A 14,060-nucleotide genomic window follows, 5' to 3' on the forward strand; every position below is an offset into this window, starting at 1 on the left:
GACCAGCCCTGAGAGATCCGGTTTATTACGTTGTTTTTCCGGAGAGTGCTTCCTCTCTCGTATCACAGATTGAAACTAACAGAATGTTATTTTTTTAAAAACTGTCATTTTTGGCTGCGTTTCCTCTCAGGCCTGTAGACACGCCCTCCTGTTAAAGGTGCACTAAAGCTTCCTTTGTGCAAAAAAAAAAAAAAATCACTTATTTACTCTTTAATCAGTAACTGATCGCTATATTACATTACAAAACATAATCCATGAACCACATTTACATGTTTAACAAGTTAATCTGACAAATGAGTGACGATGACGATGATGACGATGATGATGATGATGATGATGATGACGAGGGCAGGCCCATGTCTCGTATTCTTCACACCACTGAAATCTGATTGCTCAGACACACAGACTCCGGTGGAATGAAGGATAGGAAGCATGGATGAGTGGATGCACAGCGAGTCTGGGATACGTCCTTCTGAAAAAAAAAAACAAAAAGATAAAATACAAAATAAAAAAAGAGAAATAGCATTTATTGTATCTATGTAAACAGATATATTTAATTTCTACACATTTATACAGGCATTTATAATGGAATGTATTGGAGAATGGATTAAGTGCATGTCCACCAAGCAAGTGTGTGTGTGTGTGTGTGTGTGTGTGTGTGTGTGTGGGTGTGTGTGGAGAGGCAAGACGAGACGTGTCATGCTTCAGTCGTGTAGCTGCAGGCAGAATTCAGCTCGAATACTCGTGTAGGTGTAAAACGTGTCGAGGCAGCTGCTTTACACTGAAAAGACTGTAACAGTACACACACACACACACACACACACACACTCACTCAAACACACACTTACCCAGTTGAAGGGCGTTTGTGAAACTCTGAAGGTCTGAAAGTTTCCTTCTTTATTATTTTGTCTTTTTTTTTTTCTTCTTCCTCACCTGATCCATCGTCTTCACTCCTGCAAACACAACAACAGGTTTAAAACACAACAAACAACAACGACAAACAAACCAATAAACAACGGCAGAAAGCTTGCAGAGCGACGGCGTAGTTTCATCTGCCAGAAATTACACAATCCAAAAAAGCAAAAAGGGGAAGAGGGGATGAGAAGACGAGAGGAAGTCTGCAATCTGTTAGTGAAGAAAGAGAAAGAAAGAAATAAAGAAATAAAAAAAAAAAACAGTAAGAGAAATCCAGAGATGTGTTCACAGCTGACCTGAAGCGCGCCGCATCTCCTTACCTGTCTCAGGTACACACCATTTAGCTGACTCCGTCCACCAATCACCTAGCAGCATTCTCCATAAACCCCGCCCCCTTTTGAACAGCACATAGGCTCCACACCCTCTCAGGTGGGCGGTGTGTGTGTGTGTGTGTGTGTGTGTGTGTGTGTGTGTGTGTGTGTGTGTGTGTGTGTGTGTGTGTGTGTGTGTGTGTGTGTGTGTGTGTTGCGCTCTGGAATTTATGCTGAAGTAAGATTTCAGGTCACGTATCAGGACACTTCCATGATTCTTTTCTTTTCTTTTCTTTTCTTTTTTTTTGGAACAATAGTAATAAAAACGTGTGCAATTGTCACTTTGACAACAGCTACAAGTGCATAAAGATGTATAAAATTAAAAAACAACAAAAGAAAAACAAAAAAAGAAAATCTTCTTTCGAGCACAAGATGGTTCACGGTTCTTTTTGGAACTTGGTTGAAAAGAGAAACCTTCTGTTACAGGCTTCTACAGTAGAACCAGTGAGAAGCAGCTTCTCTCATAGTGATATTAAAGCTAAAAATCTAAAACGCAACCTGAACACTAAATCGTCTGTTCATGTTTAGCTAACAGCCTGCTAGCTGATAAGCTAATTAGCAGTTAGTGTATGATATTAGCATCAGGGAAACACGTATAACCGCTAGCTCTGTGTTACAGATAACGTAGCTATTTGACGTGAATCGACTCGTCGCCTGCAGACGGTTACGTGTCAAAACGAACAGTTTATCACTGTATGCATATCTGATCAAATAAAATAAATAGCGAATAACAAGAGGTTAGTCTTGTGAAAGTGGATTCTGTGTTGTAGTGATTTTAAAACTAACCAAAAACCATTTTTTTTGTGTTTCTGCACATTTTGCCATTTCACATTTTCATTTTGTTTTTAATAATTAACCACGGAAACCTTTTTTAATCTCAACACACTGTGGATTCTGTCGTGGTATTTTAAAAAACGAATCAAACAATCTCCATGCTAATTAAACCTACATTTTTTGTGTTTCTGCATTTCACCCTTTCACATTTTCATTTTATATATTACTATTTTTTTTAAATCTCAGCACACTGTTGTCGAGAAGGAGTCGGTGTTGAGTATTGCTAATAGAGTTTGTAAGATTTATGCATGTTGTGGAAAAATTTAGGAGGAAGTTCAGCTCTTGAGTGCCTTTATCTGCTCTCCACCCTTCTCTTCCTCTCTTTTCTTCTCTGACTTGTGGCTGCGAGCTTGTCTGAACTCGCCGCTTCAGGAATGCGCTCACTTTCTCAGATGCAGAGCTGCGGAGGAAAATCAGGTGTTGCCTAATTTGGGGGGGAAAAAAAAGGAAAGGCACGTAGCGTGCAGTATGTAGTCTCATAAACCCATTTAACCCCGTGTGTGTGTGTGTGTGTGTGTGTTGCTTTTACAGCACTAATAGTGTACTATTCGTATGGGATTAGTTTTCTGGATGCGTGCGAGGACGTGTGTAGGAATTCTGATCGATTGACACGTGATAAGTGATCTGTGTATACATCACAGAAATGGGCGTGTCTTCACCATGTTCACGTCTACTACGCACAGATTGTTTGTAGGGGGGCGTGGCTGTGTGTGATCATTAGTAGGTCACATGACCACAACATGTACGTATATAGTTTTACATGTGCTAGGAACTCGGTTACTTACCCGAAACCCCCGGCAGTGTCACTTGTCCGAGGCTTTTCGACTTTTTTTTTTAATTGTTCTGAGCTTTAAACCCAGACCCGGTTTTGTTTTTATTTCGATATAAAAGAGCGAGCGCTTCCTGGAGTGTTTTTGTACTGAAGAAAAAGCACGAAACCTGTTTTCCCACAGGATATAACGTAACATGTCAGTTCAGACAGGATGCACATTACCTTATTTCTACTGCTCATTTTTTTAAAGCTAAAATACGGCGTAATCTTTCCACACGTGTGCACGTGCAATCCGTAAAAAAATACTCTGGGAATAATTCCATTTCACGTCTCCTCATGTAAAACTCTCCCAGTCCGAATGGGGCTTTATACACGATGCTACTGTTAGCATGTGGGGATCCTCAGGGCTCCAGTTTAGGGCCAGTTTTATTCCTGATTTATGTTCCTATTTAGGTTAGATTTCTGTAGTTTATGCTAATAAACACATTTATTCTTCACCGCTCCTTTAAGAGCCCCAGCAGTTGCCTCACCGATCTTGGAAAGTGGATGTGTAACAATTCTTTGCGTCGTGTTTCCTGATTTGTGTGTCTGGGTCAGTAAATAAAAACGCTGAGAGAGAGAGAGAGAGAGAGAGAGAGAGAGATTACTTTACTCTTCACTGCACTGGATCCTGGTCCATTTCTTAATCTTATTGTTAGTTCGGCTCTTATTCGGACGAGTTTCATTTCACGTTGCACAATCCCTAAAACCCTGATGACTTTTTTTTTTTTTTACCAAACCCGCTTTTCTGACTCTCCCTCTGTCTCAGAGTGAATCACTGGAGTTATTGCGGCTCCCGCCCCGAGCCTCAGGAACAGCCGTCCCATTGACACACGACGTGTTGCTGCTTCTCTTTTCCTTTTTAAGTCAAAACTGAAATCCTGTCTTTTCGCTCATTAGCATGCAGAAACACCCGAACGTGAGGCATGTTTATTCGTGTATTGGCTCAAAATTGGCTCTTATAAATAAAACGTTCCTATTATATCGACAGTACAATGCTGCACTGCCTTAAGGATCACACAGGGTTTTTTTTTCCGCTCTGTCGCAGGTTACACCCACATTCCTTTTTTTAAAAAATATTGGAGTATGATTTTTTTTGTGAATACTTACATGAAAAATAGAGATACGTTTGAATTATTTATTCTGTTCAAAATCTATGGAAGATGCATGATTGCATACATATACAGCGGCTGTTAAAAGTTTACACTTTTACTAGTTTACACTGCAGTTTACACTGCATTTCCACTCTTCCTTGCAAAAATGCTCCAGATTTATCACAGTGAGAGCGGACCTCCTGTACACGGGCTTCTTCTGGTTACTCCACAGGTTTTCCATAGGATTTAGATCTGAGCTCTGACTGGGCCATTCCAAAACATTAATCTATTGATCTTCTTCTTCTCCTTCTTCTTCTTCTGAAGCTCTTCCTTTGTTGCCTTGGATTTGTGTTTTGGGTCGTTATCGTGCTGGAAGGTGATATTTTTTCTTCATCTTCAGCTGTCTAACAGAATCCTGCAGGTTTTTGCCACCTTAGATTGGTATTTGGAGCTATCCATGATTCCCTCTATCACGACTAGAGCCTCAGTCCCAGCTGAAGAGAAGCAGCTCCATAGCATGATGCTCCCACCACCATGCTTCACCGTGGGTATGGTGTTCTTCGGGGATGAGCTGTCTTGTTTGTGTGCCAAATATATGTTTTAGAATTATGCCCAAAAAGTTCTACCTTGGTTTCATCAGACCAGAACACATTTAACCACATGGTTGGGGGTGATTTAGTTGAGCTTGGATGTTTTTTGGGCTTCCGTCTAGCCGCCCTACCCCATAGGCCAGGCGTGAAGAATACGAGAGATTGTATCACATGCAGGGAGTGACCAGTACTCTCCAGATCCTCCTTTAATGTTGCTGTAGGTCCCTCAGCAGCCTCCCTGGTATCTTTTCTTCTCATCCTTTCATCAGTTTTGGAGGGACGTCTTGTTCTTGGTGATGTCACTGTGGTGCTCCATTTTCTCCACTTGCTGCTGATGGCCTTCACGGTGTTCTGTGGTACATCTAGCGTTTTGGATTTTCTTTTATACCCCTCTCCTGATTGATTCCTTTCCACAGTAAGATCCTGTACATGCTTTGTAAGCTCTTTGAGGAACATGGCGTCAGCAGTCGGACGAATCCAAGAAGATGTGAAGAAACTCCTGCAGAAACAGCTGGTCTTTATTTGGGGTTAATCAGAAGCACTTCATTGATGACAGCTGTGTGATAATTACTTTTGAACATGAGTTTGAATGATCTGACACGATTTATCTTGGTTTTATTTTTTTGCGTCGTAGAAGCCTGTAATTTTTTAACAGGGGGGTGTAGACTTTTTTATATCCACTGTGTATATATTATAGTGTGTTTAGATAATTATTGTAGATGCGGTAAAAGTTAAACCAAGTACACAAATTGTTCTTGCACAGCTGATGAAGGATGTTCGTCCAAAACGTCCTGATTCTCTGAAACATTGTGTACTACGCTTAAAGGTGCATTAGGTAAGATCAGTTCTTTTTTATACAGATAGTCAGGTTTTACGTTTGAATAATTCATGAAGCTCCGCCCCCAGGATCTACGATGGCCCGTAGAATATAGAGTCTATAAAATGACTGACAGGAAGTGGATCGAAACACGAACAAGCATTCCGGGCCGGAAATCAGTTTTCCAAACGGCTTGCTCAGCAACTTAATACACCTTTGCTGAGCTCACGGCTTACTCTATTGTTTTTTTTTGTTTTTTTTAATCATGTTTTACATATTTTTCAGGTTATATGTATAAGTAAGGAATAAAAAATTGACTATTGCTAGACTATTAAAAAAATAGACCTTTAAGTTTTACCACAGATATATAAATATATATAAAAGTGTAAATATAGTTTGTTAGTTTTTACAGACAACAAAACTCTGTTTTTTAGCGGTTTTCTATTTATCTCTATATGTCACTTTACATATTCTGTCCTTCTTAATGCAGTTTCCTCCGCACGCTTGTACGTGCATTAGCTGCTAAACACAGAGTTTGTTTGAGTACAATTCCCAGAGAAACAGGATGTAGTGTAACTACATCAAGCCGAAACGTATCGGTTTTTCTGCTGAGGTTAATAAATTCTTAACGGTATTTCCTCGGAATCTCTCTCTCTCTCTCTCTCTCTCACACACACACACACACACACACACACTCAGTGTGTGAAATCTGTGTTTCCTTCTGTAGAATTTCACAACGTGACATCGTCTTTGCTGTGACACGCTGCAGGAAATTGGTCGACGAGGGTGACTCAGGCGTGTGTAAAGCACCACCTCGTGAGCACGGACTCTCTCATTTTCACACACGTGTGCCGTCTCACACGGTTAAACATGACTTTAACACATGAAGAGAGGTTTCTTCAAATAAAACATGCACAAAAATATCACCCAGTCACCCCAGTCTGTGCAGGAAACTCGCTTTCAAAACATTTTACACGCCACGCTCACGGATAAAGAGTGGAGGCACTGAGAACCAGTTGATGAACTCGTTTTTCTGTGACATTAGCAGCTGAATAATAGTTTACATTGTGCCTTTCAAAAACACAAAAGCCTTTACGTTGACAAGAAACGAAAACACAACGAACACTGTGTGATTGACAGACGGATAAATAAACGCGTGGGAGAGATGGGTGCAAAGGTGAAAAGTCGGAGTTTAAAACACAAATCCAAACTGATATTTTCGTACCTCAGTAACTCGCACGCTTGGTCAGATTATTCACGATTCATCTGTGCTAATTACAGAAATAATCACTAGCAGTTCTGACTCCGCCTCCTTTAACCTGGATGATGCAAACTGTCCTCCATGATTGACAGCTGGTTCACGTCTAGATTTGACTCCATGTTTAGTTTTCACGTCAAGATGGGTGACGTGAGCCCTGAAATACGTTTTTCCCTCCCAAAAACGAGTCATATTTCCGTCTCATCTCCTCTTTAAACTAAACACCACAGCGCACGTGGTGAGAATCAGGAGGCTAGCTAGGTTACCAGTGTGTTCATTCACTAACCAGATAACTAGGTTATCTTTTTCTCAGTCGTTCTTTTTAAGCATCACGGGTTTGTGTTCCTTTGCTATGTAGCTTCACTTGGGTATCATTTGCTCCACAGTTTGCTTTCACTCGCTAGTTAGCTTTTTCCCCACTAGGTTATCTTTTACTCAGTAGTTCTATTCATTTATTCACTACAATAACGTTTGCTTGCTAGTTATTGCTCGCAAGTTTCCTTGCTAGGTTTTGCTCAGGAGTTTGCTTTCTCTTGCTAGTTTCTCGCCTACTGTTTGGCTTTCTTTTGCTAGTTAGTGTTACTTGCCATTTTTTTGTGTGTTTTTTTTAGCTTTCTCTCACCAGGTTAGCTTTCTCAGCTTTCGCTAGTTCTGAATTACTTGTTATTATCATCATGAAACCCGTTTCTAGTAAAGCAGCAATTCATTGTGTATGAAATAAAATGATCGTAGAGACCCTTTATGGAGGTAGAGTTGATATTTTTACTGCATTTTTACTTCCTGTTGTGTGTTCAGAGGAACATTAGATGAATTTAGCTGAAAGTGGAAATGAATAATCATGAGATGAGAACAAAAGACATTTATTACACGACATCAGTGTAAAGTTTACATGATTATTAAATCTGTTTACACTTTATTCCCACTGAAGGCTCTAGTGATCTTTCAGGCTCTTCATAGGTGTGTGTGTGTGAGAGAGAGAGAGAGAGAGAGAGAGACGACCTGTCTGAGCATGCATTAATCTCACACACACACGCACACACACTTGACTATAATCAGATGAGTAATGCTGCTGTGTGCATCGTAAATGTTTTGTGTTTGTTTTTTCTTTTGCTCATGTTTTTATTTTCTGTTTTCCTTTTCAGCGCCTCGAGGTTTGGCCTGTTTTCTGTTTTCTGTTTCTTACTAAAACGTCAGACGTTTTCAGAAACATCTCAAACACTACAGCGCACAGAATCTGTTATAACGAGACACTTTCGACAGTAGCTATTTAATTTCCGAGGGTTTGTGCATTGTGTATTCTCGGTGACGGAGGGACCGTGGTTTTAGGTTCGCAGAACGGTTTCCGAATGTTACGAACAACACGCGAGAACCTTCGCTCTGAAAAGTTGGTTTCGTAAAGTTTGTCTGGTTGTTCTGAGAGTCTATTTACATAATGCTAATTACATAAACATCTGCGACATTTTGTAGAACCTTTACGTAATGTTCGTCTATCTGGGAAGATCGTCTGAGCGAAGTTCTAATAACGTCATGAATCGGATCGTTAATATCTTGCAGCGGATGTTTGTAGAACGTTGCAGGAATGTTATTTTTGGAACATTACCATTAGCATAACCATTAAAAAATTTAAAAAAAAAGCTAAATTATGTACTGTATTTCTAATTAGAGTGAATTCTATCAAACACTAGCCTTTCAATAAATAAATAAATAAATAAATAAATAAATAAATAAATAAATAAATGTGTGTGTGGGTGTGTGTGTGTGTGTGTGTGTGTGTTTTACCCTGAAGCATGACACTGCAACTCTGAGGAAAAGGAAACTCTGAAACCAGAAAATTAATGAATAAAGCAAATTTTAGGTGAATGTTTAGTTTTATTTCAGAGCAAAAAGCATGAAACAGAATAAAATAAAATAAAATAATTAGGCATTAGTACTTGTTAATATTTCAGGATATTTTCTGACATTTGTTAAATTTAAATCTCTGTTGTTGCAGAACGTTATATATAAATATACTTATACTATTATATACTGTGCGTTTTTTATAACAAATAAAAATAATAATGAAAAAAGACTTTAAATAAATACATTTTCAGTAATACACCCGTAGTTGCCATGGTGACTTAGTTTGAAACGTGTAAATTTTATTCTGCATCAAATTTAGCAACCCAGCAATGGAACATTTTAATAATAATTGAATTTATTATTATATTAGAAATATTTCCAGACTTAAAGGAAGTTTGGAAAAAAAAAAGGACTTCCTGTTTCTGTAAAATCTAGTCGATCAGCCCAGACATTTTTGTTTCCTCTTTGTTTTTCGTAACAGGATCATGAGGCTGTTATAAGTAATAGAAGCTCATAGCCTCCAGTGTAGCATCTGAGTGTCTGAATTAAACTCTGTGATAAAGTGAAACGGTAAATTTTCCCAAAACTTTCAAGAGCAGAAACCCGAGCCGGAGATTTCCGCAGTTAAGAGTCTGTAACACTTTCTCAGGTTGTCAGTGTTTCAGCGTTTTCTTGTCCCCCCTCGTCTCCTTGTCCTTATGTCAGGAATGTGCGCTCAGGCAGGACGGGACTTGCTGCTCCGAAAGCTTTTCAGCGAGCCGCCTGGAGCTGCGCAATCTTCTCTTCCCGTTTACAGCCTGCAAGTTTCATCAGGTCCTTCTGACAAACTCCGCATGAGATCTTCGGGCTTTTCCAGTCACATAGTGCACAAGATAAGATAAAATTGTTGATGTTCACGATCCTCAAACGGCCCTGTAGAGGAACTATACCCTGACTGGCCACTTTATTAGGAATATCAGACTACTGTCGCTCTCAGAGCAGCCTCGGTTCTTCATGGCATGGATTCCACAAAGTGCTGGAAATATTTCTTTGAGATTCTGCTCCATGTTGGCATCATTGCATCACGTAATCGCTGCAAGTCTTGAGCACCCTATGTTCATTTTTTTTTATAATTCCACATTTATAATAATATATATAATTATATATAATATAATAGGACTACTGAAACATTAGAACCCAAGGAATAGTCCTTACACTGCCTTACCAGTCTAATGGGAAGTGTTGTGCTGTTATAGGAAAAGAATCCACGCCCGGGTGATGGGTTACGACCCGACGCCATGCAGAGGGCTCTGGTTTATAACTGACGCCTGACTTCGCCTGTGCGTGGAGAAGCAGCGGCATTGTTCTCACACTCCCTGCGCATCTTATGCACATCTGGAGGATTAAACACAACATCTACTGTAGCTGTCCGTCAGGTTTCCACCTAAAAGTGTAAAATGTTCAGCGTTTTCATGCACAGTTGCGTTAAACACGCTGACGAGCTCTTTGTCTCTCTTTAAACTCTCCTCTGTCGAAGTGATTGTCGTCTTGAGTCGCGTCTCAAACCGAAAACTTTGAATTTACACTCAAAAGTAGTTACTGCTAAACAAAACAGAGCTTTCTGTAGATTTAAAGGTTTGACATGAGAGGATTAACAGGAAATCCGGTTGGTGTTAGTGCTCAATAACAATATAGAATAGTACATACGTCTGTGATTTGAGACTAGTCTGTTTAGTGCAGGTAAATTTGTCTGTTTTTACTGTACAACTACTCGAGTGCAGCGTGTCATGTTGCAACTAGCTGTTATAAGATGGTAAATTGTGGCCATGAAGGGATGTATGTGGTCAGTGACAGCACTCAGATAGGCTGTAGCATTCAAACGTTGCTCGACTGGGATTAAGGAGCTCAACGTGTGCCAAGAAATCATTCCGCGCACCGTTATACCCCCACCACCAGCCTGAACTGTTCACACTAAGCAACAGATCCATGGGTTCATGCTGCTGATGCCAAAGTTTGACCCGACCATCTACGGCAGAAATCAAGACCAAGCGACGTTTGGTTTCTGTATTTCATGTATTTTTTTTACAATGATATTTTCAGGTTGTCTGTTTGTCTGAGGTTCTTGTTAGCATGATATCTCAAGAATGAGTGGATGAACATTTGTAGGATTTATATGGAATCATCATCATCATTATCACCGTCGTCGTAACCAGCAGATGAACTGATTAGATTTTGGAATTGATCCAAAGGTCACAGCAAGGTCAAATGTCTGAATTAATCCGTGTTGACGTCGTTGACGTGGAGTTTGACTTGTTTCTTAGCTAATATTACTAAAGCTAATATATTAGCTAGGAAGCTAGTTTGATCGCAAGCCGTGCCGATATTCCACAACTAATAATGCGATCTCGACTCTCGCTGTATTTACATTCACGCCTCGCTTTTATTTGTGGATTATACGACTGACGACCAATAAAATGAGCATCACAGTTAAAATCTAAACTTTATTTCACCTCGCATTCTTCTGTAACAATTAATCCATTTTACACTCATGAATGAAACGTGACCTGCACAAACACGGGGAAAGTGGTGAATCTGTGTGTGCTGTTGAATAATCCGGAGAAGACTCGTGTTCACACACACACACACACACACACACACACACACTGGGCTGTGGGATTCGATTCGCCGTCCCCGCTCGGTTTCGAGGCCGTGTTACGCGCAGCGTGTGTTTGTCGTGTCGATGTTGTACACGCTGAGATGATGAAAACGCTGTAAAGAACGAGCCGCTCACTCCTGACTCTGTCAATACGGAGTGAAGGTTTTTTCAGGAGTGATTTCCTGGAGGGATCGAAGTCAATCCCCGCAGCTCTTCATCACTAATGAGACGCTCGTCTCGGCAGGAACGCGGCGTCCCGGGGGTTTAAGAGCTTTGCTGTTTTTATGGTTTGTTTGTGGACTGAACGTGGAGAAAAAAGCCTCAGGACTTTTTTTTTTAATGAATATAACTTGACTCTACAAACAACATGGGTACGAAGAATCTAAGAAAAAGAAGGAGAACTTTATGACTTGTTCTGTACTCCATCTTCTGTCACGTGGGATTCAAAACCTTAATATCACTTTTTTTTTTTAAATGTTACATCCACACTAACTTGTCTTTTGTGGGCGTGGCCTCCATAGCATTTTTTAGTTCTGATAAAAATGGTAATAGCTAAATATAACTTCTAAATCTAACTCATTAAACACAAATTAAATAACGCCCTAATCAGTTGTTTGATTTACATGTTATGTGCTTGGCTTCGTTGTCAGATTAGATTAGATTAGATTAGAGTCAACAACAATCTCTGCTACTTCCTTCCAAGCCTTTTCTTTTTATTCATAACTTCTCTATACATATTTAATGAGAGGTCGATGAAATAAAATAAAACCACGGTTATAAGTTTTTCTTCTATTTTTCTGCATCACACAGTAAACAGAATCTAATTGCAGGTAGGAACTAAAGTTCTGAGCAGGTAACTGAAGAAACCTTGGACCACACGCTCCGTAGGATCAGTCCGAGTAATCGATCGGGACGATCCTGTGGATCTGTCATTTTACAGCGTCATAAATAATTTGCATAGAATTGAGAAAATGGGATTAGTGACACGTTCACGAGCTTTGAATCGACTCTTTTAGGTGAGTCGACTCGCATATACAGTATGAGCCGTTTATTTTTCTCATTTTTTGGAGATCTTAGTGTGATTTAATCAAAATGCTTCCATGGAAACCTCTTTTTAACATCTTGGTGTGAAGAGCAAGATGTAACAATTACTTAAATAGACTTTATAAAATACAAGGCAAAGTGATGTTATTTTACTCAGTACAAGGTAGAGTAAGATTTCATTAAATAATTTCAGTCATAGTTATATGGAATTAACTTTGTGCCAAAACTATTGAACGTAACTTTTCAAGAAATGAACAAAAATATACAAAGAGAAAGAAGAAAAACAGTCTGAAACTGAAAACAGTGAACTCAGTGGCAAAAATTTAACACGGTCTTCAGATAAACAGCGTTCTTTATTAACAGTTTTTAATGCGATGCCAGAGTTTTGGAGTTTTGTTTACGCTCTGCGAGTTTATGTTCGCCATTCTGGCACAAACCTCTTGTGTGGGCGGGGCTTAACAGCAATTTACTCTCATTGGCTAGTGAGATTTCCATATAGTTAGGCAAGGAAGAATAATCACTGGTCAAAAGATTGGAAATTTTTTCCAGTTTAGAAAAAAAAATGGCTGTGAGCCGTTTGAGCTTGGAAAGAGTCGACTCTTATTGGTGAGTCAAATGATCTGACTCGCTGAAAAGAGCCAGAATTTACTATTTCATAAAACACACTTTAGTTAAACGCAGGTTTATGAAAACGGAGGATTAGGTCATTCTGTGAAATTCATGTTTGACCCATCAGGAATGTTACGGCATCACGGCAAGTTCCTAGTTCCTGATCCACTGAAGTGAAAAGGTTCCAGGAACTAAAGTCAGTCTGCAAAGTAATTCCATCATATAGAACCCGGAAAGGAAAAAAAGGCTTTTCTGTGTTAATCATAATGCTTAAATAAAAAAAGTAATAGTTTTCATCAAGCATCATCTCGTCATAGTGATACTGATAAAAGCGCTGAAGATAGAGAGCGCCGTCTGTTGGTGAGTCGGAGCACTACAGGACTGGGCGTGGCCTCAGGGTTTCAACTGCCTGAACTGAAATACTGTCATGAAAATATGGTACATTAGCTTAGAGCAGATTTTTCATAAATTCATGAAACAAATATTATTGTATCCTGATATAAAATAAATATGGCTATGGCATGTCAGTTAGACCCGAGTGCAAAAATTTGCATCTCTTTAGGACAAAATTGAGAGAACAATGAAATTTAGTGTTTTGTATCTTCAGACTTTCCTTTTTTGCCCCAAGTTTTTGATTTTCTTTGAGTTTTTGTGTTTTTTTCTGGTCCATCTTTAATTATGATTGTGAAGATGGATATGCTTGTTCTTATTATCCCTCGATACTGGAGATTGATGCTAATTGAAAAATTAGAAATAATTTATTGCTTTTAGAGGACAGTAATTAGAGTGGGAGAGTAAATGGCAGATTCCATTAATAACCCAATCTGTCTTGCTATTGTACACAGAGAGAGAGTGAGAGAGAGAGAGAGAGAGATGGAGGGAATGACACATGTAGTTTTGTATAGTCTCTAAATACTGCATCTTACTTCAAAGAAAAAAATGAAGATGTCACTGTTGATAAATTGGTACATCAGAGAACATCTGTTATATTGTCTCTGTGTGTGTGTGCGTGCGTGTATGCGTGCGTGTGTGTGTGAGTGTGTGAGTGTGTGTGTGTGTGTGGTGCTGTCTCAGATCTCTAAGCTGACTACAAGACTAATGTTGCTAACAAGTAATGGAAGTTTATAGCCTCCAGTTTATGGTGCTGTAAAGCTGCATGTGTAAATCATCAGCCAGTTGCTTCAGAAATTAAATCTAAATATGAATGTTATTTACCATCTGAATCACTTCTAATGTACAAACT

General features: G+C 39.4%; 1 long non-coding RNA gene across 1 annotated transcript; it reads right to left on the reverse strand.

Annotated features, from left to right (window-relative positions):
* Window positions 1–195: 195 nt before the first annotated feature.
* Window positions 196–3,410, reverse strand: LOC113539729 (uncharacterized). The gene is made up of 2 exons (XR_003403965.3): window positions 849–3,410; window positions 196–472 (listed from the first exon to the last, which is right to left on the reverse strand). It is a non-coding gene; the product is annotated as an uncharacterized LOC113539729 (long non-coding RNA).
* Window positions 3,411–14,060: the final 10,650 nt, after the last annotated feature.

The sequence above is a fragment of the Pangasianodon hypophthalmus genome, chromosome 20, assembly GCF_027358585.1.
Source record: "Pangasianodon hypophthalmus isolate fPanHyp1 chromosome 20, fPanHyp1.pri, whole genome shotgun sequence".
Lineage (NCBI taxonomy): Eukaryota > Metazoa > Chordata > Actinopteri > Siluriformes > Pangasiidae > Pangasianodon > Pangasianodon hypophthalmus.